Below are 21,742 nucleotides of genomic sequence, written 5' to 3'. Positions count from 1 at the left end.
TCTAGTCTCCATTAAATGACATCAGGAGATGGCAAATCCATCACTTTCCTTGGTAGCTTGTTCCTGTGGTGAATCATCCTCACTGTTGAATATTTGTGTCATTTCTAATATGAATTTGTCTCTTTTCACCTTCCAGCCACTGGGTCTTGTTATGCCTTTCTCTCCTCGATTAAAAAGCCCTTTAATACCCAATCTTTTGTCTCCATTAAGGCCCTTCAACACTTCAATGAAGTCACCTTTCAATCTTCTTTTGATAAGCTAAACAGGTTGAGCTCGTTCAATAGCTCAGTAGAAGGCATTTTTCTCCAGCCCTCAGAACACTTTGTGGCTCTTTGGTCATCAGACTCCTGAACTGCAGCTGTATGTGGTTCTTGTTCTTCTGCACAGCACAGTTCCTGGAGAAGAGGGATCTGCAAAAGGACATTCATATGATACCTTTGTTTAACTGATGAAAACATAAACTAGACACTTAGAGGATTGAAACTGATTTCAGCTGATGGACAGCTTTGCTAGGTTTTTATGCATTTGGACAGCGAAATGTTGAGTGTTTGCGTTGATATCAAGCACTCCTGTATAGAGGAGCCCCTGAACATAATGGAGAATGGAAATGAAAATGTTTTCCGTTTTTTCAAAAGAAGAAAGAGGGTTATAAGAGAACAGGGGTTTAAACTGAGGATCACCTGAGCTGCAGTCAAACACTCTACCACTGAGCTATACTCCAGGGACAACAAGAGTATGGAATCGTGATCTCCAGGACTTTGAAGGACAAACCCTGATTCATCGAGCTCCTTTGCCATTCCCAGACCACAGGTGGTTTTAAAAATGGGGTTTGATTAAACTTCTTAAATGTGGTAAACACCACAGCTTGCACACCCACCGATATAGCTTCTCCCACTGACAGAGCTGCCACCTCTTGGGAAGTGGATTAACTGCACCCACAGGAAAACTCTCTCCCCTCAGCATAGAGCAGTGGTTCTCAAAACGTGAATCAGGACCCCAAAGTGGGATGTGACCCTGTTTTAATGGGGTCGCCAGGGCTGGCATTAGAGTTGTTGGGGCCTGGGGCTGAAGCCAAGAGTCTGAGCCCCACCACCCAGGGCTGAATCTCTGAAGCTCTGGTTTTGCCCTCCCCTAACTGGCGCAGGGCTCAGACTTTGTCTCCCCTGCTTCTGCCCAGTGTGGAGGGGCTTGGTCCCTCTTTCCAGGGCCATGTAGTAAGTTTTTTTTTTTTTGGCAGAAGGGGGCTGTAGTGAAAGGAAGTTTGAGAATCCCTGGCATAGAGCCTCTGAATATGTCTAGACTTGGCTCCCTGTGGCAGATCAGACACTGAAAGTACAGCCATGGAGACACCACACACCAGCCTTGCCTAGCAGGCAAGAATCAAACCTCCACAGACAAGTGCCTGTTGCTTTCTAACCCATCTCCCTAAGCCCTCAGCCACCACCACTTAACAAAGGGGCTTTTCTACACTGTGGTTCTGGTCTCACTGAAGGGTCATTTCCAATTGTTCGCTCAGACCAGCATTAGGGAAAACGGTGCCCTGGGCAAAGCTTGTACTTTGGCACTTCCCCATTGCCCCTGGACGATCCCCACTCCCCCTTTACCGCTAGCTCCTGCACTCCCAACCCTTCCACCTCCTTCACCACTAACTCCTGTGCCCCCTTTGCCCTTAACTCCCTGTGCCACCAGCCATTGCCCCTCTCCTGCAGCCCCTTCACATGGCTCCAGTGCTGGGGGCCCCGCACTTGTTCTCCCTTTCCCTGGGCTTTGGCATCACTAGCCCCTGCTTAGCCAGTAGGGTTCAGTGGTTCCCAAAATGTGGGGCATGACTCCTAGGGGGACACAGAGGAACATTCATGGGGGCACCTCAGGGCCTGAGCCAGCCCCCATGGAGGGAGCAGCACTCAGCCCCACCCTGCCCCAGCTCTTCCTCAGCCCCACCCTCAGCCTCAGCCTGGGCCTCTGGCTCCCAGCTTGGCCTCAACCCCCTTACCCCTGTCTGCACCCCTCTCCCCAGCAAGCAACAGCCCCACTCCCAGCCTCGGTTCTTGACTGCAGCTTCCGAGGGGCCACAGCTGTGGATAAGAGGGCACAGTGTGAAATGTTTGTGGACCCCTGGTTTAGGGTGATGTTCTCAATCACTTCTATGCAGGCCAATAAAAGCTATTCCTCACCCACCCACCCCTCCATCAGGACGGACTAGGTATGTTCTGCTGCCCTTCACTCATGCAGGAAGGATAATAACATTTCATTCCACTCAATCCTGAAGTGATTTGTAACCCGCCACCAGCCAAAATGGTCATTTTGGGAAAGCGGCCCCATCATGCTGCATAGCTAGGCAGAGTAGGTGTGTCTGTGCAAATACGGTCTGTTCCTGAAGTCTTTCCCCCAGCTCCTCACTAGATGTGAGGGGGGAGCTCATTCAGCCCCTGCTTCCGCTTAGTATTTAAAAACTCCTTAGTGTCCCTAGCTCTGCTGGCCTTAGATTTCTCCTCCTGTCTATTACTTGACAGCTCAGATGAGGTGGCCGAGTGGTTAAGGTGATGGACTGCTAGTCCATTGTGCTCTGCACACATGGGTTTGAATCCCATCCTCATCAGATGCATTTAGTCATCACCCCTCCTTTGTAGTCAACCATGTTGCCTTTTGGTACAGTGACAGATCAAACAATGTTGCTTCTTGCAAACAGAAACTCAGAACTCCCTTGCTTTAAATAAAATGTCTAAATCCCAGATTTCTTTAAAAAAAAATTCTCTAGTGCTGTATTTCTTAGTTTTTTTCTCCAAAGGGAACATCCTCATCATCTCCCCCAAACACCCTGGGACCTGCCCAAATTATTAAAATACCCTCAGCCCATGCAAGGCCAGAGCAGTGAACCAGAGCTAGTGTCCAGGCCAAGCTGTTCTGAAGGAGGCAACTCAAACGTTTTCTCCCTGCTTCCCTTGGCAAGGTCTGACTGAGAAAACAAAATTCCCCAAACTGAAAATTTTCTGCTGAAAAACCAATACTGGTCTGGTTGGGGACTTCGGTTTGAAAGTATTATTGTTATTATTCTCTTCTGATTTCTGAATCAGTTCAGTCTTTGTCCTCCAGGTGTGTTTCCAGCTGCTGAGTTGTGGGGGAGAGAGGCAAAGTCATGATGTCTCTTCCCATCTTTCATAGATTCTTCCAACTTGCTAGGAAGCTCCTTTGCTACCATGTGAGTCAAGCAGTGTCCATTGTCTCTGTGCTATCTCGGAGAAGCCTGCATTGTACACGGTTCCTGGGATAGTCCTTGGGAGTGTGGATCCCTTCAATGGGCCAGCAGCGAGTCTGGCTCCTCCATTGTCGCACCTGAAAGGCTGGTGGGGGGCATTTCCCAACCTCATAATGTATCTCAGTAACACACACAGAGCAAAACTTCATAACTTCCCAACTAATGTGAGCACACACAATCCAACCCGATATTAATGTTCAACAGATCAAGACTTTTGAAATGATACTTCACCAGGCAGACTTTGTACAAATCATGTCATCATTATATGAGAGTGGTGAATATGGGGCTTCCAGGTGCTGCTCTGAGCACAGCGTGCTACACCTGGGCTTACATTGCAATGGAGACGTCCCCTTAGAGTCCATCTCTCCTGGGATAAAGATGGCAGCAGGGCTGGGCGGGGTCATCTTACTTGGGCTCCTGGAGTTAAAGCTGAGGGGCTAAAAACTGTGGTGCAGATATTTGTGTTCACGCTGAAGCCTGGGTTCAGAAACCCTCCCCCCTCATGGGGCCTCAGAGGTTGGGCTCAAGCCCATATGTCTGCATTGTAATTTTATAGAGGTTGGGAGGGAGTTTAGCAAGTTGAACTGGTAAAACCACCTTGCAGGGACTGGACCACTGACCTATCAGCTCTAAACACGCAAACTTTCAGTAATTCTATTATCAGTGCCTGTGAGTGTAATTTAAACTATAGGTCCGTCTAGCTCTGAATCTTCTCTTCTGACAATAGCCAATACCAGGTGCCCCAAAAGCCACTCCTTAAGGCACCCCTGGGAGTTGAACCCAGGATCTCTTGTTTACAAAAGAGGTATTTTAACCAGCTAAGCCATGACACCTGCTATTACTAAAAGGATTGTCTTTGCCCACACCTGACTCTCTGCCAATCCCCACTGGGCCCTGACAAGTGTTGCTCGTGTTTGGATTCTGTAAAGCAGAGGAGCAGGTGAAGTTTTGCTCCCACGGTGTGTGTGTGATTCTTTGGACAGGTCTACACTACAAAATTAGGTGGGTGTAATTGCATTACTTAGGCTGACAATGCAGTTCTATCAACCTCATCCTGGTGTAGATAGTGGCTCAGCTGTCAGAACTTTCTGGAGCTATGAAAGGGGAGAGACCCAGCCTCTGTAGCAGGAATGCAGAGCAGGCGAGTTCATTGTGGGATACTGGTGGAGGCCAGTTATGGTGATATAATGACCAGCAGCATTTACACTGACAATTTGTCACTTTAAGTTTGCTGCACAAAGCTCTAGGCCTCTCGTCAAGGTGGTTTTATTTTGTCACCAAAAAAGGGCAGTTTTGTCACCAGACATGGCATTGCAGTGTGTGCACCAGCCAAAAGCTGCTGATCGAGGGAGCGTTGTGTGTTTTTCACAGAGCTGAGCAATATAATGATGCTGAAATAACTTTGTAGTGCAGATCTGGCCAAAGATTCATTCTCTCACACACACACACACACACACACACACACACACACACACACACACACACACACACACACACACACACACACACACACACACACACACACACACACACACACACACACACACACACACACACACACAGCTTCCAAGGAAAACCTCACCTGCTCCTCTGCTTTGCAGAATCCAAACACAAGCAAAGCTTTTCAGGCCCCAGTGGGGATGGCAGGAAGTCAGGTGTGAGCAGACAATGTATTTTCACCACAGGCAGGCACCATAGCTTAGCTAGCTAAGAGCTTGTTCTGTAAATAAGAGATCCTGGGTTCAACTCCCAGTGGTACCTTGTTGATGAACTCTTGGGTGTACTTGGTATTGGCTACTTTCAGAGGACCATACACAGAGCTAGATGGGCCTCTGGTCCAGCCCAGTACAGCTGTTTAAATTATGCTCACAGGCACTGATAACAGAGTTACTGAAAGTTTGAGTGTTAAGAGCTGATAGGTCAGTGGTCCAGTCCCCTCAGTGCATTTTTACCATTCCAGGGGAGCAACCATGGCCGTTCTGGGGAGAGCTCTGGCTGCCAGGGGATCCAGCTAGGAGAGGGCGTGCTGGGGGCTCTGGAGGCCAGTCCAGTGGGGCTGTCAGAGGTGGCTTTACCAGTGGGGAGGTGCTAGGTCACATGTTGGTGGGATGGGGAAGTAGGGACTACAGGATGTGAGGCTGGCTAAAATGAAACTGTCCAAAAAACCCTCCCCCTTTGCTCCAGCTAAAGGCCCTACTTTGGCCTCTCCCCCTTTCATAAAAATCTCCATATCTACCCCAGCTCTCAGAAACCCCCTTTCTCCCATGGGTATTTTCACAGTTTCTTCCTTTTTTCATGGTCTCGTACAAGTATTTTTGCCATGGAAATGATCAAGTACATTTAACATGAGAAAAACAATCAAACGACACATCTATATCTCCTTCCTCAAGCATGGTGTGTCTCAATTTATCTATAGAAAAGTCTAGGCAGGCAGAGTCACTCCTATGCTGTTTAGGGGAGGGATAGCTCAGTGGTTTGTGCATTAACTTACTACATACAGGATTGTGAGTTCAATTATTGAGAGGCCCCTTAAGAATCTGGGGCAAAATCAGTACTTGGTCCTGCTAGTGAAGGCAGGGGGCTGGACTCAATGGTCCCTTCCAGTTCTAGGGGACAGGGTACCTCCATTATCTGTTTTTTCTTACTTCACATCAGACCCAGGACTTGCACCCAGCAGTTCTTGGGGCCATGGGACAGAACTGAGCTTCACTGGCAGCAGTGAGGGAGAACGGTTGGGACTGAGCTGTCGGGAATATTTTAATCCTTATCTAATTTTCAGAGGATTAAATCAATGCAGCTTCCACTTCTCCATCTCTCCCAAGGAAATGATGTTTCTGTGCAAAGTACCCAAACCTTTTAACAATAAGAAGTGAAATGAAATGGCCACATGATGGCAACAGAACCTAAGAAATTTGTTATTCTCTAAGGTGTCACATGTACTCCTGTTCTTTTTGAGGATACAGACTAACACGGCTGCTCCTCTGAAACCAAAGTGATGAGAAGCCATGTTCTTGTTCAATGAGCATTGAAGCTGAAAAGGGAGATGTTTTTTTTGTTTGATTTCTAGGCCCCCACCTCTAATCTACTAGACACCCCTTTCCTCCCACAGCCAGGAATAGAACCCCACAGGCATGACTACTAGCCCCCCAACCCTGCTCCCTAGGAGAACCTCTGAGACCCCTCTGCTGGCCCCTCACCTCCCTGCTTGTACTGCACTTGAAACCCAATGGGGTTTCCTTGGGCAGTTTTGACTCACTCCCAGGAAGGGTGTAATTTTAGGAGCAGGTTCCAAATAGTGCAATTAACCAGCCAGAAGGGGCAGCAGATGTCAGTGTAGGAGCCATTGAAATAACTCTGCACTTACTTAGAGGCAGACATAATGAGCTCTACGGTTGGTAAACGTACAGAGACTCTGCTGCTGCTCATGAACTAGCAGCACATGACCTGTAAACAGCTGCCATTTGAATGCGTCTGAAAGTTACAAGGAACAACGATCTGTGTTAAAGGAAGGTTGACATTTATTAGAGCCCCAATTGATGCCATGTGCACAAAGAGAGGTTTGAATGTGTAACAGGGAGTTTGGTAAATCTTGGTTATTTTATTTTTCTAAGAGATTCCTGTCCACCCCCAGGAGAGTTTTCAGTCCCAATGGCAACTTACTTACCAAATGTAATACAGACTAGTCCATGCCTCCCAAGTGGATGTGGTTCTTGTTCTTCTGCACATTGTAGCCCATGGAGGCCAAGGACCTGCAAATGTGTCTTCACGTGCCTTTGTTTCATTGATGAAAACAAACCTAGACACTTAGAGGATTGGAACTGATTTCAGCTGGGGGACATGTTTGCTGGGTTTTTATGCATTTGCACAGGCAAACATTGAGTGTGTCCATTAATTTCAGGGATCCCTATTTAGTGGAGCTCCTGAAAATAGAAATATTTTTACTGAAAGAATGACTTTGTGAGGGGGCACTTGGATTTGAACCAAGGACCACTTGATCTGCAGTCAAACACACTTCCACTGAGCTATACCCCCATGACATTTACACAGCCAAGTCCATAATCTTAATGATTTTGAAGGACGGGCTCTGCCTCAGAGAGCTCCTTTTCTATTCTCAGACCACAGGGGTTTTAAAAATGGGGTTTGATTAAACTTTATATATACATGTAGACACCACAGTTTGCACACCCACCAACATAGCTTCTCCCAGTGACATAGCTACCACCTCTTGGGGAGATGGGTTAACTGCACGGACGGGACAGCTCTCTCCCCTCCACTTAGAGCAGCTTCATTATTTATGAATAGGTGGGAAATAACCCCCTGAATGGACAGCAACCAATGTATCAGATATTGCTGTGCCTGCATTCAATATGGGTAACTGGTTATATTGGGCTGGATTAGTAGGAGCGTTGCCAGCAGATCGAGGGAAGTGATTATTCCCCTCTATTCAGCACTGGTGAGGCCACATCTGGAGCATTGCGTCCAGTTTTCACGCCCCCCCCCCCCACTACAGAAACAAATTGTAGAGAGTCTAGGGGAGGGCAACAAATCCTGCCAACTACAGAGGAAGTTGTGGTTCTTTAGTTTCAGTGGAGCTGGGTCTTGTCTCACTCTTAAACTATGTCTACATGAAAGAATAATGTGGCTTTAGTTAAAGTGTTTTAATTGAACAGCTGTTGCATGTCCACCCTATGTCCCTGTGTCACCAGAGCACATCCATGCTAGCATCTCTTGGATTGCCACAGAGAGCAGTGCATTGTGGGTAGCTGGCTGCAGGGTGCTTTGGGAAAGGTTTGCAATGCCTCACGGGCTGCATCGCATGATGCAGGTTTCTATCCTATCAGGTTTCTATTAGGTTTCTTCTAGTAGGATGCCCATTGGTCCATGGGCATCCTACTAGATTGCCAGCTGCTTTTCAACTGCAATGTGCGTGGTGGGGTAGAGAGCATGTGTGTGGGGGGGAGAGACAGTGTGTGCATTGCGGAAGAGTGTGTGTGTCGCACACTGTCTCTAAGTTCAGACAGCTGCTGGAAGCAACCAGTCCTGAGACAGGGGACGGCCCCGACATCAGCCCCCTTCTCTCACTGCCTCAGCTCAGCTCAGCACTCTCTGTCACACACACACACACACACACACACACACTGCTGCCTGCTTAGCTCTGTGTCAGGGGTGCTGGAACAGGGGGTTTAGAGCACCATGGCCCCACCACGCTTTACTGGCTGTTAGGAGAAATGATGGAGGGGAGGAGGGTGCAGTCTTGGGGAAGAGGCGTTCTGTGGGTGTGGCCTCAGGGGGAGAGGTGCTGTGAGTGGGGGTCCTTGGGGAAAGGGTGTCATGGGGGTGCCACAGTTTGGACAATGGTGCCCCCCCCCCACTGTAAGGAAGCTTCTGCCACCCCGGCTCTGTGTTGGCAGAGCGGGACAGAGCAGCATCCACGGCAGTGATTTGCTCCCCGGGGCTTCGGCAAGGGGGCTCGGGAGGTGATTTAAAGGGCCCAGGGCTTCGGCCGCAGCAGGGAGCCCTGGACCCTTGAAATCACCAGCCTGGGGAAGCCGGGCCGGGCTGGCACACCATACCGGCTCTTGCCGGTACCCCATACCGGAACATACCGGCTTACTTTCACCTCTGGAAGGTCCTCACGTGGATCAATAACTGGTTAAAAGATAGGAAACAAAGGGTAGGAATAAATGGTCAGTTTTCAGGATGGAAACAGGTAACTAGTGGTGTCTGTACTGGGACCAGGACTAGTCAACATATTCATAAATGATCTAATAAACAGTGACCTGACAAAATTTGCAGATGATCCAAAACTACCGGCTTGCTTCCTAGAACGAACGCTCCTTGAGTGGGGTGATCCACAGGGAGTAGCTCAAACCTCCAAAGTGCCTGGCCAGGGGCAGGACATTAGCACAGCAAGGGAGGGGTGTGGCAGTGACATCACAAAGGCCTTTTGCAGGACCTCAGACTATTGGTCAAAGGTGGTGGGGAGGTGGTGACCTCACAGAGAGATGCTGACATCAGCCAGGCAGGAGAGGGGGGAGGGGCCAGGGAAACCTCAGAGACCCCTGTGGCTTTGCTTCAGCAAGTCTCCTTCTCCAGGTCTCTCTTTGAGGACTGAGAGAGTATTCGGGTTCACGTATGTGAGCGCCAGGAGGAACCTCTTCCGAGTTTTCTCCTTCCCTTTTCCTGATTTTACTAGAAAACAGCCGTCCCTGTTTAGAAGGTAAGAGCCTCCTCGAGGTTTGAAACCTGTTCAGTCTGATCCATCTGGTGACAGTTGAATTCTAGGCATGGAAAACACGAGCTTAAGGAGGCAGAATTTTATTCCATACCTGGGATTTTGTCCCTTAAAATCACTGGGGACATTAGGGTTTGTCCTTTTTGTTTCACCTTTTCCTCCATCCATCCCTCCCTCCTTTCTCTTTGTCTCTTGCTCCTTTCCACCTGTTCCCCTCCCAACACCAGGAACGAGGTGTGTGTGTGTGTGTGTGTGTGTGTGTGTGTGTGTGTGTGTGTGTGTGTGTGTGTGTGTGTGTTGCGGGGGGAATGCTCGGCAGCTCCCACTGTGGGAGGTCCACCCAAATATGTGGGGCTGAAATAGTGCTCGGGCAGTGATCCCCACCGGTGACCTGGGCCATCCTTTGGGCTCTCTGGTGAGAGCCCTCAGCCTCCCGTCCTCAGTCTCTACCCTGATTGGCTGAGCAGGGGGTTACTGACAGGGGGGAGACTCAGGTCCTTGTTGTTCTCTTTGAAGACCAAGTAAATAAGTCAGAACCAGTTCTATGTTTGATGAATTTTGCTGCTTCTCTGCATTAATTGTCTCTGAGCAGTTCATGATTCTCTCTAACATTGCAGTTCTCCTCAAATACTTGCTGAATAATTACTGTGCACTGTTGTTGGTCTGGAGCTCATCTGAGAGCACTTTATTCAGGTCATTCAATGTCTGAAATTCAAGGTCTGATGGTTAGTTTGAAAATCAGGGCTCTTGGGTCCTGTTCCCAACTCTGCCACTGACTGGCTGTGTGACCTAAGACAAGTCAATTCTCCTTTCTCAGCCTTATTTGTCTCCCTCTTTCAAGTAGGGATAATAATGATCCTCTCCTGCCTACCTCAACACACTCACTCTTCCCCAACACACTCACTATCTCTCCCCACACACAGTCTCCACACTGCAGTTGAAAAGCAGCTGGCAATCTAGTAGGATGCCCATGGAACATTACACCATCGGACCAGCTCATGCTGCTGTCTCTGTGCATCGGTGACCCTCACAGGGCCGGCTTGAGTAAGGGACTGTTGACCCCTTACTAAAACTTAGTGGGGGTTTTGGTTGGCTAGTTCCCAGCACCAATAGAAGGGGGAAGGGCCAATGGGAAATCAGGCCCCTGAGACTGACAGTCCCCAGGGGCAATGGGGAGAGGCCAAAGCTTCAAGTTAGCCGCACTGACAGGCCAGGCCGTGTAATGAGGGAGTCACCAGGCCAGGGGGTCCCATCCTCCGTGGGAGCTGGAACTGCCTGGGTCAGAGTGGGGCAGGGCTAAGGGGAGAGCAGGAGCCCGAGAAGAGCCGGGGAGCAGAGCTGGGCAGCTGCAGTGCCAGAAAATGCTCCCTGTAGGATTTTGCTACCTCTAGCAGTTACTGAGACCTGAGGTTGTTCTTATTTGCTGACTTGTCCTAATTTGCTAAAACTTGACAGTGGTGGGGGATGGAAGCATAAAGGCTTCGTCCTCCAAGCGACCCTGCCTGGTGCACATCTGTATCTATTACCTCTTAATACCGGATTGTAAAAAATAGAGTGAGGTCATTTAAACATCATTTATTTTGCAGCTTCATTTACTGTGCTAACAATGTAGCATCCTGACACTGATACTTCTGCCCACGTGCCCTGTGGGTTGGATTCATTTTAGTGGGATGCGGGACATGTGGAAGATCATTTAAACGCTTAATTTCTTTACGGTTTCCCTTCAATATACTTCTCTGCTGGTTCAATTTCTGACCATTGCACGTCTATTGTATTTATTACAATAGCACAAGTAAGTCACACAAATGACATAGTCTAAGGGCTTGGCTACACTTGCAAGATACAGCCCATTAAAGCAGCCCCGAGTGCCCTAACTCCTGTGGTGTCCACACTGGCAAGGCACATGGAGCACCTGGGCTCTGCAGCTGGAGCGCTCCTGGTAATCCACCTCCATGAGAAGTATAAAGCTCACTGAGCCCTGCTGAAAAGCCCTGGTATTAGTGTGGACGACGTGTTGCATCACTGCACTGTGTTTGGCATGAGGAAATGTCCCATAATCCCCTGAAGTCAAGTGCCCACTCTGGTCATTGTTTTGAAATCGGCTGCAGGCATGCGGATATCCCCTTTCAAAGCTCCGTTTCTGACAGCCGGCTGCTTATCTGCTCTGGGACAAAGCAACCATTAGTGTGGAATGCTGCTGTTGTGAGTGTGTGTGTGTGTGGGGGGGGGTCTGCTGCTGTCCGAACACACAAGACAGCATGCTGACACACTCTCAGCCCCCAAACACACCGTTGCTCCCCCCACGTACACACAACACACTTCCTGTCACACTCCACCCCGGCCCCCCATTTGAAAAGCACATTGCAGCCACTTGCACACTGGGATAGCTACCACAGTGCACTGCTCTCTGTGGTATTGGCAGAGCTGCTAAAGTGGCCACTCCAGTGCGCTTGCAGCTGTCAGTGTGAACACACGGCAGCGGTTTCCCTGCTGTGGTTTAACTCCCAGCGCTCTACCTCTGCAAGTGTAGCCAAGCCCTAAATTTCCCAAACCAACTGAACTCAGTAACTGCCCTCCACCACCACATGCAGGGAGTAAGGGCACCGTGGAGCACATGCCACACTTACTGGCTCAGCCTTGTGCATGCTGGGGTGGCCACCTCCCCATTGATGAGACCTGGTCCCACCGTCTCCGTGGAGCTCCAGTCTGCCCTGCTGCCATCATCTGGATTACCGTGTCCGGTTTTGGGCCCCACACTGCAAGAAGGATGTGGAAAAACTGAAAAGAGTCCAGCATAGGGCAACAAAAGTGATTAGGGGGCTGGAAGACATGATTTATGAGGAGAGGCTGAGGGAACTGGGATTGTTTAGTCTGCAGAAGAGAAGAATGAGGGGGGAGTTGATCGCTGCTTTCAACTACCTGAAAGGGGGTTCCAAAGAGGATGGATCTAGACTGTTCTCAGTGGCACCAGATGACAGAACGAGGAGCAATGGTCCCAAGTTGCGGTGGGGAAGGTTTAGGTTGGATCTTAGGAAAACCCTTTTTCACTAGGAGGGTGGTGAAGCACTGGAATGGGTTCCCTAGGGAGGTGGTGGAATCTCCTTCCTGAGAGGTTTTTAAGGTCAGCCTTGACAAAGCCCTGGCTGGGATGATTTAGTTGGGGATTGGGTTGGACTAGACGACCTCCTGAGGTCCCTTCCAACCCTGATATTCCATGATTTGAAGCTGTTCCCGTGTATCAAGGTGAGCTGCAGCTCAGCGAACCCCAAGGATCTGAGCGAGGCGAGCTATTTTGCAGCAGAGGCAGACCAAGCGGCAGGTACAACGCGGGGTCGCACCCCGGCCGGCAGATAGAATCTCATGTGCGAGATCCCGGCTCCTGTTACTTTGCAAAGTGTGTGCGTTTGCTCCGGGTTTTAGCTGTGGGCCAAGTGCCCTCTGGCTTCTCGTCCGGGCTCCGTCCTCCATGCGCCTGGGCATCAGCGGGACTGTCTCAGGAGAGCAGCTGCCCCAGCCCAATCTCCGCCCAGCCGGGGAAGGAGCAGAGGCAGCCCGGAGAAAAGACTCCTTTGAGCGCCGGAGACGGCCGGAGCATCTTATTTGCATAGCCACAGTGCATTGCGTGCAGCGAAGCGAGTCCCTGGTCGAGGGGCTGGTTTTGCTCCCTGTGTCCCTGGTTTCGATGATCCAACTCGGGCTGCCAATCGGTTCAATTCCATTTCCTCTGAAAGCTAGCGGTGTAGCGGGCTGGGAGAGTAGTCACCCTGACTTTTGGGAGCGTAGGCGGTTGCCCCGGCAGCGCCTCTGCCACGTGTTCTACATACTCTGCTTTCTCTTCAGTTCGTATAAATCTTTCGCCTTTTACTAAAGATTTCCGTGGAGAGGAATGTTGATGAGTTTGTACCCAATTTTTTAAGGCTTTGCTTTGGCAAGGCTGTTGCCTGCTGTAAGAAAAACAGAAGAGTGCTCCCTGAGCTGGTGTCACTGGCTGAAGCTTTTCTATAGTATGAAAAAAGTATAGTAGGGGGCACCTGGCATTGGCTGCTGTCAGCAGACAGGATACTGGGCTAGGTCTTTAACTTGGACGGGTAGCTGGGAAGACGGTCAATCAGACAGAACCCGTTTGACAAACCTTTTCATTTCCTTGTTATTGCCTGACTCCTTTAATTCTTTTTCTTTTCCTTATTTCCCAGCAGACCGACTAGCCACCAGATTTGGGTGCTAGCAGAGGGACCTGACGAGCTCCTTCTTTTGGGCAGCGTTGAACATGCCAGGGCACAGTCAGCTTCTGGATGCTCATCTGAATGTAACGCCTAGCTCTCACCTTTATTTCTGTTTCTTAGCACTTTTGGGCCATCCATCTTTGGTCTGACCTAGGATCCCTGCATTAGGAGAGATGGCTAATTAATGAGCCCATAAACCTTGGAAATCAAATGAAACCTGAAGTCCGTAGAAGACCTCGAAAGGCCCTTGGGGGTGGAGTGAGCTGAGGAAGAGTTCCTGCACAGCTTACCTCCATTCTCGTTTTCCTGTCCTGAGCGCAAAAGCCAGGAAGCAGCTCCAGGTAGGAGGGGATACCATATGTGTGCAGTGGTTAGACAGGAAACAGCAAGGAACTGGACTCGTATGGAGTGAAACTGTAAGCATCTTCTGTATGCCTGATGACTGCAGGTTTGAGAGAGTTATGTGGGAAGTGGAGGCTTTCGGTGGGCTTTCAGAGGAAATGTAATGGAAAGGCAGCCGAAAGTGGAATCCCAGGTTTTTAAACAATCCTCCACTAACACACCAAACAGCTCAGGTCTAGTTACTCATTGAAAATTAGAATAAAGTTACAGCAAGATTTCATCATAAATGAAGTCAAACCCTAAAGATTTCAGAACACAACTGCTATAAGGAGCCACGAGGAAGCAATACAAAGTCAACCTTGTCTCAGAGAAAGGCAGTTAAACAATTTCTCTTTTTAAAGCAGCATAATCTCCCAAACGGAAGGGCACTGTTCCCGGAGAAGGGTCCTGGAGAGGGTTTTCTCGTTGGTGCCGGCCATCCACCTCCCGAAAGGCGGAGCTAGGTCGACGGAAGAATTCTTCCGACCAAGGCGCGGACTGATGTAGCCGTGCCGATTTACGTTCCCCGTGCAGCCCAGGCCCGAGGGTCGGTGCGTGCTGAACAGTTAAGTCAAAACAGCTCCGTCCGTCAGAGGTGTGCAAAAGGGAAAACCCGCTGGGCGACACGGCCACGCCGCCCTAACCCACAGCGTAGCTAAAGGGCATTCGGGGAGGCGGTGGGTGGGCCTCAAGCGACGGAAAGCCCTCCTCCAGCATGGGGTTGTGACAGCCTAGTCTCCGTAGCACAGACAGGGTGGCCACCAAGAGACAGGAACAGACAGCGAAAGCCAAAGCGGCCCCAGGGCAGGGGGCGAGGCTGCCTGTTGGACGAGGAGACCGGGTGGGACAGGCGTTTTGGACAGGCCGTCCTCCCGTCAAAAGAGGAAGAGCCCGAGAAGAAGGGCCAGGCAAGAAGCTACAAGCAGGGAAAGAAGCAGAGCAGGCAGGCAGCTCCCCTTAGAGCCAAGGAAGGCACCGGTCCAAGCCCCCCAAAAGCAGACTAGAGAGCAGATCAGCTGCAAAAGACTAGGGAAAGCCAAGAACACAGAGAGACCCAAGGAAAGTTTCAGAGCTGAGCTTTGTTTACAAGGAGGAACGTGTGACAAAGATAACTAGAAGTACAGGGCCTGTGGAAAAGAGCACTCCCAAAGACCCAGAATAACAGCTGTTTTCCTGAGAATCTGCTTTGCAGTGCACTAAGCCTAAACAGCCCACTATCGGTTGTCTGTTGTTCAAACCAATCACCAGGGGAGAGCGCGAACGCAGTCCCCCACTACCACAAATTATGCAGTCGAGTTTCCCGCATTTGGGGAAATCGCAGGTGTCAGCACACCCGCAGTGCAATGGATGAGCCTCACCCTGGGAAAACCACCTTCGTGATCATGGTATCTCCCCTGCCAGGTAAGTATGAGTTCCTGCTGCCCGGCCGCCGCCCGCCCTCGCTCGCCCCGCACTTATAACACACGGGGCGGACCGCCGCGCCCCCACCGCCGGCCTCGCCCACACCGGCCCCCACTGCCGACAGCTGCCCCGACCTGGCCCCCGGAGACCGTCCCTTCCCCACGCCGAGCTCCCGGTGCCAAAGTCGGGCCCTGCCTGGCAGCCTGCGTCCGCTCCCACGATGCTCTGCTCGCACACAGATCTGCATACCTGCTCACGCGGCTCCGCCCCTCCGCTCGGGCCCCTCCCCCTGCCCGCCCGGGCCGCCGCTCTTGCGTGCTCAGCTCTTTGAGCTCAGATGGGGTGTAGTGCTCAGATCGAGTGCGACAGACCTTAACTTTGCCATGTGAGGGTCATTCTAGCCCCATTACCTGGCTTGCTTATTTATACCTACGACTGTCTTTAACTGTTGTATGCGTGATGTACCCTCACTGCTTGCTGACTGTAATCGCTGACTGATCGCTTCTCGGCCTTCTGGCTAAGATCAAGTGTGAACTCACCCACAGTATACCCCACATTGGGGACATTGCACACTGTATAAGTTATGTGCTGTCCAATACCAAAGTACTAGCATCCCCCTATACTCTGTATGTCACCCCTGATGACCAGTAACTGATGTTACAAACTCTCTGTATTATCTATTCTTAAACATTTTCTAATAAACATTTAAAACTAAAATTGCCCTATACTCTGTATGTCACCCCCGATGACCAATATCTGACATTTCAACTCTCTGTATGGTTCATTTTCAAATATTTTCTAATAAACTTTTAAATCTTGGCCTATCCAAGTGCTTGGCCGTGATCAAGTGTCTTGATGTTTTTGGTCTTTTGGCCTCGAGATGAAAACCTTGTCTGTGTCTTGGGAACCTTGAGGTAAAAAATTATCTAGGTTGTAGCGGGTCCCGTCCCGGGAAGCCAGGCCATCAGAGAGACGACGTGGCCCACCTGCTGCTGGGGAAAGAGTGCAGCTTGCATTTCGCTTCTCTCTCGCTCTCTCCCCACCGGAAGTTGGTCCAATACAAGAATGACCTCCCCTGCCTTGTCTCACGTCAGTTTCTCCTCAGGGCAGAAGGTCGGGTGTTGTCAGCCACTCTCCAGAAACTGGACGGCCACTCGATCCCTTTTGTTACCTGCCAAGTGAGGCTGAGTGCACTGGCAGGCAGCGCCGTTGAAGAAGTGGAAGATTGGACAAATGACCAGGGAGGAGTATAAAAATATTGCTCAGGCACGCAGGAGTGAAATCAGGAAGGGCAACTCAGGCTTGGAGTTGCAGCTAGCAAGAGATGTTAAGAGTAACAACAAGAAGGGTTTCTTCAGGGATGTTAGCAACAAGAAGAAAGTCAAGGAAAGTGTGGGCCCCTTACAGAATGAGGGAGGCGACCTTGTGACAGAGGATGTGGAAAAAGGTAATGTACTCAATGCTTCCCACCCTCCCCTTCGTGATTTTGTCTTCACGAACAAAATCAGCTCCCAGACTGCTGCTCTGGGCAGCACAGCATGGAGAGGAGGTGACCAGCCCTCTGTGGAGAAAGAAGTGCTTCGGGACTATTTAGAAAAGCTGGATGAGCACAAATCCATGGGGCCGGATGCGCTGCATCCGAGGGTGCTAAAGGAGTTGGCGGGTGTGATTGCAGAGCCACTGGTCATTATCTTTGAAAATTCATGGCCATTGGGGGAGGTCCCAAATGACTGGGAAAAGGCTAATGTAGTGCCCATCTTTAAAAGAGGGAAGAAAGAAGGAGGATCCGGGAACTACAGGCCAGTCAGCCTCACCTCAGTCCCTGGAAAAATCATGGAGCAGGTCCTCAAGGAATCAATTCTGAAGCACTTAGAGGAGAGGCAAGTGATCAGGAGCGGTCAGCATGGATTCAGCAAGGGCAAGTCACGCCTGACTAACCTAATTGCCTTCTGTGAGGAGAGAACTGGGTCTGTGGATGAGGGAAAAGCAATGGATGTGTTCTTCCTTGACTTTAGCAAAGTTTTTGATACGGTCTCCACAGTATTCTTGTCGGCAAGTTCAAGAAGTTTGGGCTGGATGAATGGACTATAAGGTGGACTATAAGCTGGCTAGGTCCTCGGGCTCAACGGGTAGTGATCAATGGCTCCACGTCTAATTGGCAGCCGGTCTCAAGCGGCGTGCCGCAAGGCTCGGTCCTGGGGCCGGTTGTGTACAAAATCTTCGTTAAGGATCTGGAGGATGGCGTGGACTGCACTCTCAGCAAGTTTGCAGATGACGCTAAACTGGGAGGAGCGGTCGATACGCTGGAGGGTACGGATAGGCTACAGAGGGACCTAGACAAATTGGAGGATTGGGCTGAAAGAAACCTGATGAGGTTCAACAAGGACAAGTGCCCAGGCCTGCCCTTAGGACGGAAGAATCCCGTGCACTGCTCCAGACTAGGGACCGAATGGCTAGGCAGCAGTTCTGCAGAACAGGACCTCGAGGTTACAGTGGAAGAGAAGCTGGATATGAGTCGACAGCGTGCCCTTGTTGCCAAGAAGGCTAACGGCATTTTGGACTGTATACATAGGGGCATTGCCAGCAGATCGAGGGATGTGGTCGTTCCCGTCTCTTCGACGTTGGTGAGGCCTCATCTGGATTACCGTGTCCGGTTATGGGCCCCACACTGCAAGAAGGATGTGGAAAAACTGAAAAGAGTCCAGCATAGGGCAACAAAAGTGATTAGGGGGCTGGAAGACATGATTTATGAGGAGAGGCTGAGGGAACTGGGATTGTTTAGTCTGCAGAAGAGAAGAATGAGGGGGGAGTTGACCGCTGCTTTCAACTACCTGAAAGGGGGTTCCAAAGAGGATGGATCTAGACTGTTCTCAGTGGCACCAGATGACAGAACGAGGAGCAATGGTCCCAAGTTGCGGTGGGGAAGGTTTAGGTTGGATCTTAGGAAAACCCTTTTTCACTAGGAGGGTGGTGAAGCACTGGAATGGGTTCCCTAGGGAGGTGGTGGAATCTCCTTCCTGAGAGGTTTTTAAGGTCAGCCTTGACAAAGCCCTGGCTGGGATGATTTAGTTGGGGATTGGGTTGGACTAGATGACCTCCTGAGGTCCCTTCCAACCCTGATATTCCATGATTTGAAGCTGTTCCCGTGTATCAAGGTGAGCTGCAGCTCAGCGAACCCCAAGGATCTGAGCGAGGCGAGCTATTTTGCAGCAGAGGCAGACCAAGCGGCAGGTACAACGCGGGTCGCACCCGCCGGCAGATAGAATCTCATGTGCGAGATCCCGGCTCCTGTTACTTTGCAAAGTGTGTGCGTTTGCTCCGGGTTTTAGCTGTGGGCCAAGTGCCCTCTGGCTTCTCGTCCGGGCTCCGTCCTCCATGCGCCTGGGCATCAGCGGGACTGTCTCAGGAGAGCAGCTGCCCCAGCCCAATCTCCGCCCAGCCGGGGAAGGAGCAGAGGCAGCCCGGAGAAAAGACTCCTTTGAGCGCCGGAGACGGCCGGAGCATCTTATTTGCATAGCCACAGTGCATTGCGTGCAGCGAAGCGAGTCCCTGGTCGAGGGGCTGGTTTTGCTCCCTGTGTCCCCGGTTTCGATGATCCAACTCGGGCTGCCAATCGGTTCAATTCCATTTCCTCTGAAAGCTAGCGGTGTAGCGGGCTGGGAGAGTAGTCACCCTGACTTTTGGGAGCGTAGGCGGTTGCCCCGGCAGCGCCTCTGCTTTCTCTTCAGTTCGTATAAATCTTTCGCCTTTTACTAAAGATTTCCGTGGAGAGGAATGTTGATGAGTTTGTACCCAATTTTTTAAGGCTTTGCTTTGGCAAGGCTGTTGTCTGCTGTGAGAAAAACAGAAGAGTGCTCCCTGAGCTGGTGTCACTGGCTGAAGCTTTTCTATAGTATGAAAAAAGTATAGTAGGGGGCACCTGGCATTGGCTGCTGTCAGCAGACAGGATATTGGGCTAGGTCTTTAACTTGGACGGGTAGCTGGGAAGACAGTCAATCAGACAGAACCCGTTCAACAAACCTTTTCATTTCCTTGTTATTGCCTGACTCCTTTAATTCTTTTCCTTTTCCTTATTTCCCAGCAGACCGACTAGCCACCAGATTTGGGTGCTAGCAGAGGGACCTGACGAGCTCCTTCTTTTCGGCAGCGTTGAACATGCCAGGGCACAGTCAGATTCTGGATTCTCATCTGAATGTAACGCCTAGCTCTCACCTTTATTTCTGTTTCTTAGCTCTTTTGGGCCATCGATCTTTGGTCTGACCCGTAGGATCCCTGCATTAGGAGAGATGGCTAATTAATGAGCCCATAAACCTTGGAAATCAAATGAAACCTGAAGTCTGAAGAAGACCTCGAAAGGCCCTTGGGGGTGGAGTGCGAGCTGAGGAAGAGTTCCCTGCACAGCTTACCTCTCCATTCTCGTTTTCCTGTCCTGAGCGGAAAAGCCAGGAAGCAGCTCCGGGTAGGAGGGGATACCATATGTGTGCAGTGGTTAGACAGGAAACAGCAAGGAACTGGACTCGTATGGAGTGAAACTGTAAGCATCTTCTGTATGCCTGATGACTGCAGGTTTGAGAGAGTTATGTGGGAAGTGGAGGCTTTCGGTGGGCTTTCAGAGGAAATGTAATGGAAAGGCAGCCGAAAGTGGAATCCCAGGTTTTTAAACAATCCTCCACTAACACGCCAAACAGCTCCGGTCTAGTTACTCATTGAAAATTAGAATAAAGTTACAGCAAGATTTCATCATAAATGAAGTCAAACCCTAAAGATTTCAGAACACAACTGCTATAAGGAGCCACGAGGGAAGCAATACAAAGTCAACCTTGCCTCAGAGAAAGGCAGTTAAACAATTTCTCTTTTTTAAAGCAGCATAATCTCCCAAACGGAAGGGCACTGTTCCCGGAGAAGGGTCCTGGAGAGGGTTTTCCTCGTTGGTGCCGGCCATCCACCTCCCGAAAGGCGGAGCTAGGTGGACGGAAGAATTCTTCCGACCAAGGCGCGGACTGATGTAGCCGCGCCGACGATTTACGTTCCCGTGCAGCCCAGGCCCGAGGGTCGGTGCGTGCTGAACAGTTAAGTCAAAACAGCTCCGTCCGTCAGAGGTGTGCAAAGGGAAAACCCGCTCCTGGGCGACACGGCCACGCCGCCTAACCCGCAGCATAGCTAAAGGGCATTCGGGCAGGCGGTGGGTGGGCCTCAAGCGACGGAAAGCCCTCCTCCAGCATGGGGTTGTGACAGCCTAGTCTCCGTAGCACAGACAGGGTGGCCACCAAGAGACAGGAACAGACAGCGAAAGCCAAAGCGGCCCCAGGGCAGGGGGCGAAGCTGCCTGTTGGACGAGGAGACCAGGTGGGACAGGCGTTTTGGACAGGCCGTCCTCCCGTCAAAGGAGGAAGAGCCCGAGAAGAAGGGCCGGGCAAGAAGCTACAAGCAGGGAAAGAAGCAGAGCAGGCAGGTCCCCATAGAGCCAAGGAAGGCACCGGTCCAAGCCCCCCAAAAGCAGACTAGAGAGCAGATCAGCTGCAAAAGACCAGGGAAAGCCAAGAACACAGAGAGACCCAAGGAAAGTTTCAGAGCTGAGCTTTGCTTACAAGGAGGAACGTGTGACAAAGATACCTAGAAGTACAGGGCCTGTGGAAAAGAGCACTCCCAAAGGCCCAGAATAACAACTGCTTTCCTAAGAATCTGCTTTGTAGTGCACTAAGCCTAAACAGCCCACTGTCAGTTGTCTGTTGTTCAAACCAATCAGCAGGGGAGAGCACGAACGCAGTCCCCCACTACCACAAATTATGCAGTCGAGTTTCCCGCATTTGGGGAAATCGCAGGGGTCAGCACACCCGCAGTGCAATGGATGAGCCTCATCCTGGGAAAACCACCTTCGTGATCATGGCATCTCCCCTGCCAGGTAAGTATGAGTTCCTGCTGCCCGGCCGCCGCCCGCCCTCGCTCGCCCCACACTTATAACACACGGGGCGGACCGCCGCGCCCCCACCGACGGCCTCGCCCACACCGGCCCCCACTGCCAACAGCTGCCCCGACGCGGCCCCCGGAGACCGTCCCTTCCCCACCCCGAGCTCCCGGTGCCAAAGTCGGGCCCTGCCTGGCAGCCTGCGTCCGCTCCCACGATTCTCTGCTCGCACACAGATCTGCATACCTGCTCACGCGGCTCCGCCCCTCCGCTCGGGCCCCTCCCCCTGCCCGCCCAGGCCGCCGCTCTTGCGTGCTCAGCTCTTTGAGCTCAGATGGGGT

General features: G+C 51.0%; 6 non-coding genes across 6 annotated transcripts; 3 read left to right on the top strand and 3 right to left on the bottom strand.

Moving 5' to 3' along the window:
* Positions 1 to 2,517: 2,517 nt before the first annotated feature.
* Positions 2,518 to 2,599, top strand: TRNAS-GCU. The gene has a single exon. It is a non-coding gene; the product is annotated as a tRNA-Ser (tRNA).
* A 4,617-nt stretch (positions 2,600 to 7,216) lies between these two features.
* TRNAC-GCA lies at positions 7,217 to 7,288 on the bottom strand. The gene has a single exon. It is a non-coding gene; the product is annotated as a tRNA-Cys (tRNA).
* A 6,023-nt stretch (positions 7,289 to 13,311) lies between these two features.
* Positions 13,312 to 13,427, top strand: LOC120375973. The gene has a single exon (XR_005586901.1). It is a non-coding gene; the product is annotated as a U5 spliceosomal RNA (small nuclear RNA).
* Positions 13,428 to 15,340: 1,913 nt separating this feature from the next.
* LOC120376156 lies at positions 15,341 to 15,504 on the bottom strand. The gene has a single exon (XR_005587064.1). It is a non-coding gene; the product is annotated as a U1 spliceosomal RNA (small nuclear RNA).
* Positions 15,505 to 19,204: 3,700 nt separating this feature from the next.
* Positions 19,205 to 19,320, top strand: LOC120376048. Its single transcript, XR_005586972.1, has one exon. It is a non-coding gene; the product is annotated as a U5 spliceosomal RNA (small nuclear RNA).
* A 1,922-nt stretch (positions 19,321 to 21,242) lies between these two features.
* Positions 21,243 to 21,406, bottom strand: LOC120376187. The gene has a single exon (XR_005587095.1). It is a non-coding gene; the product is annotated as a U1 spliceosomal RNA (small nuclear RNA).
* Positions 21,407 to 21,742: the final 336 nt, after the last annotated feature.

This window comes from Mauremys reevesii, linkage group 12 (assembly GCF_016161935.1).
Source record: "Mauremys reevesii isolate NIE-2019 linkage group 12, ASM1616193v1, whole genome shotgun sequence".
Lineage (NCBI taxonomy): Eukaryota > Metazoa > Chordata > Testudines > Geoemydidae > Mauremys > Mauremys reevesii.
Note: the sequence above shows the minus strand (reverse complement) of the source record. Positions and strands in the feature narration are given on the sequence as shown.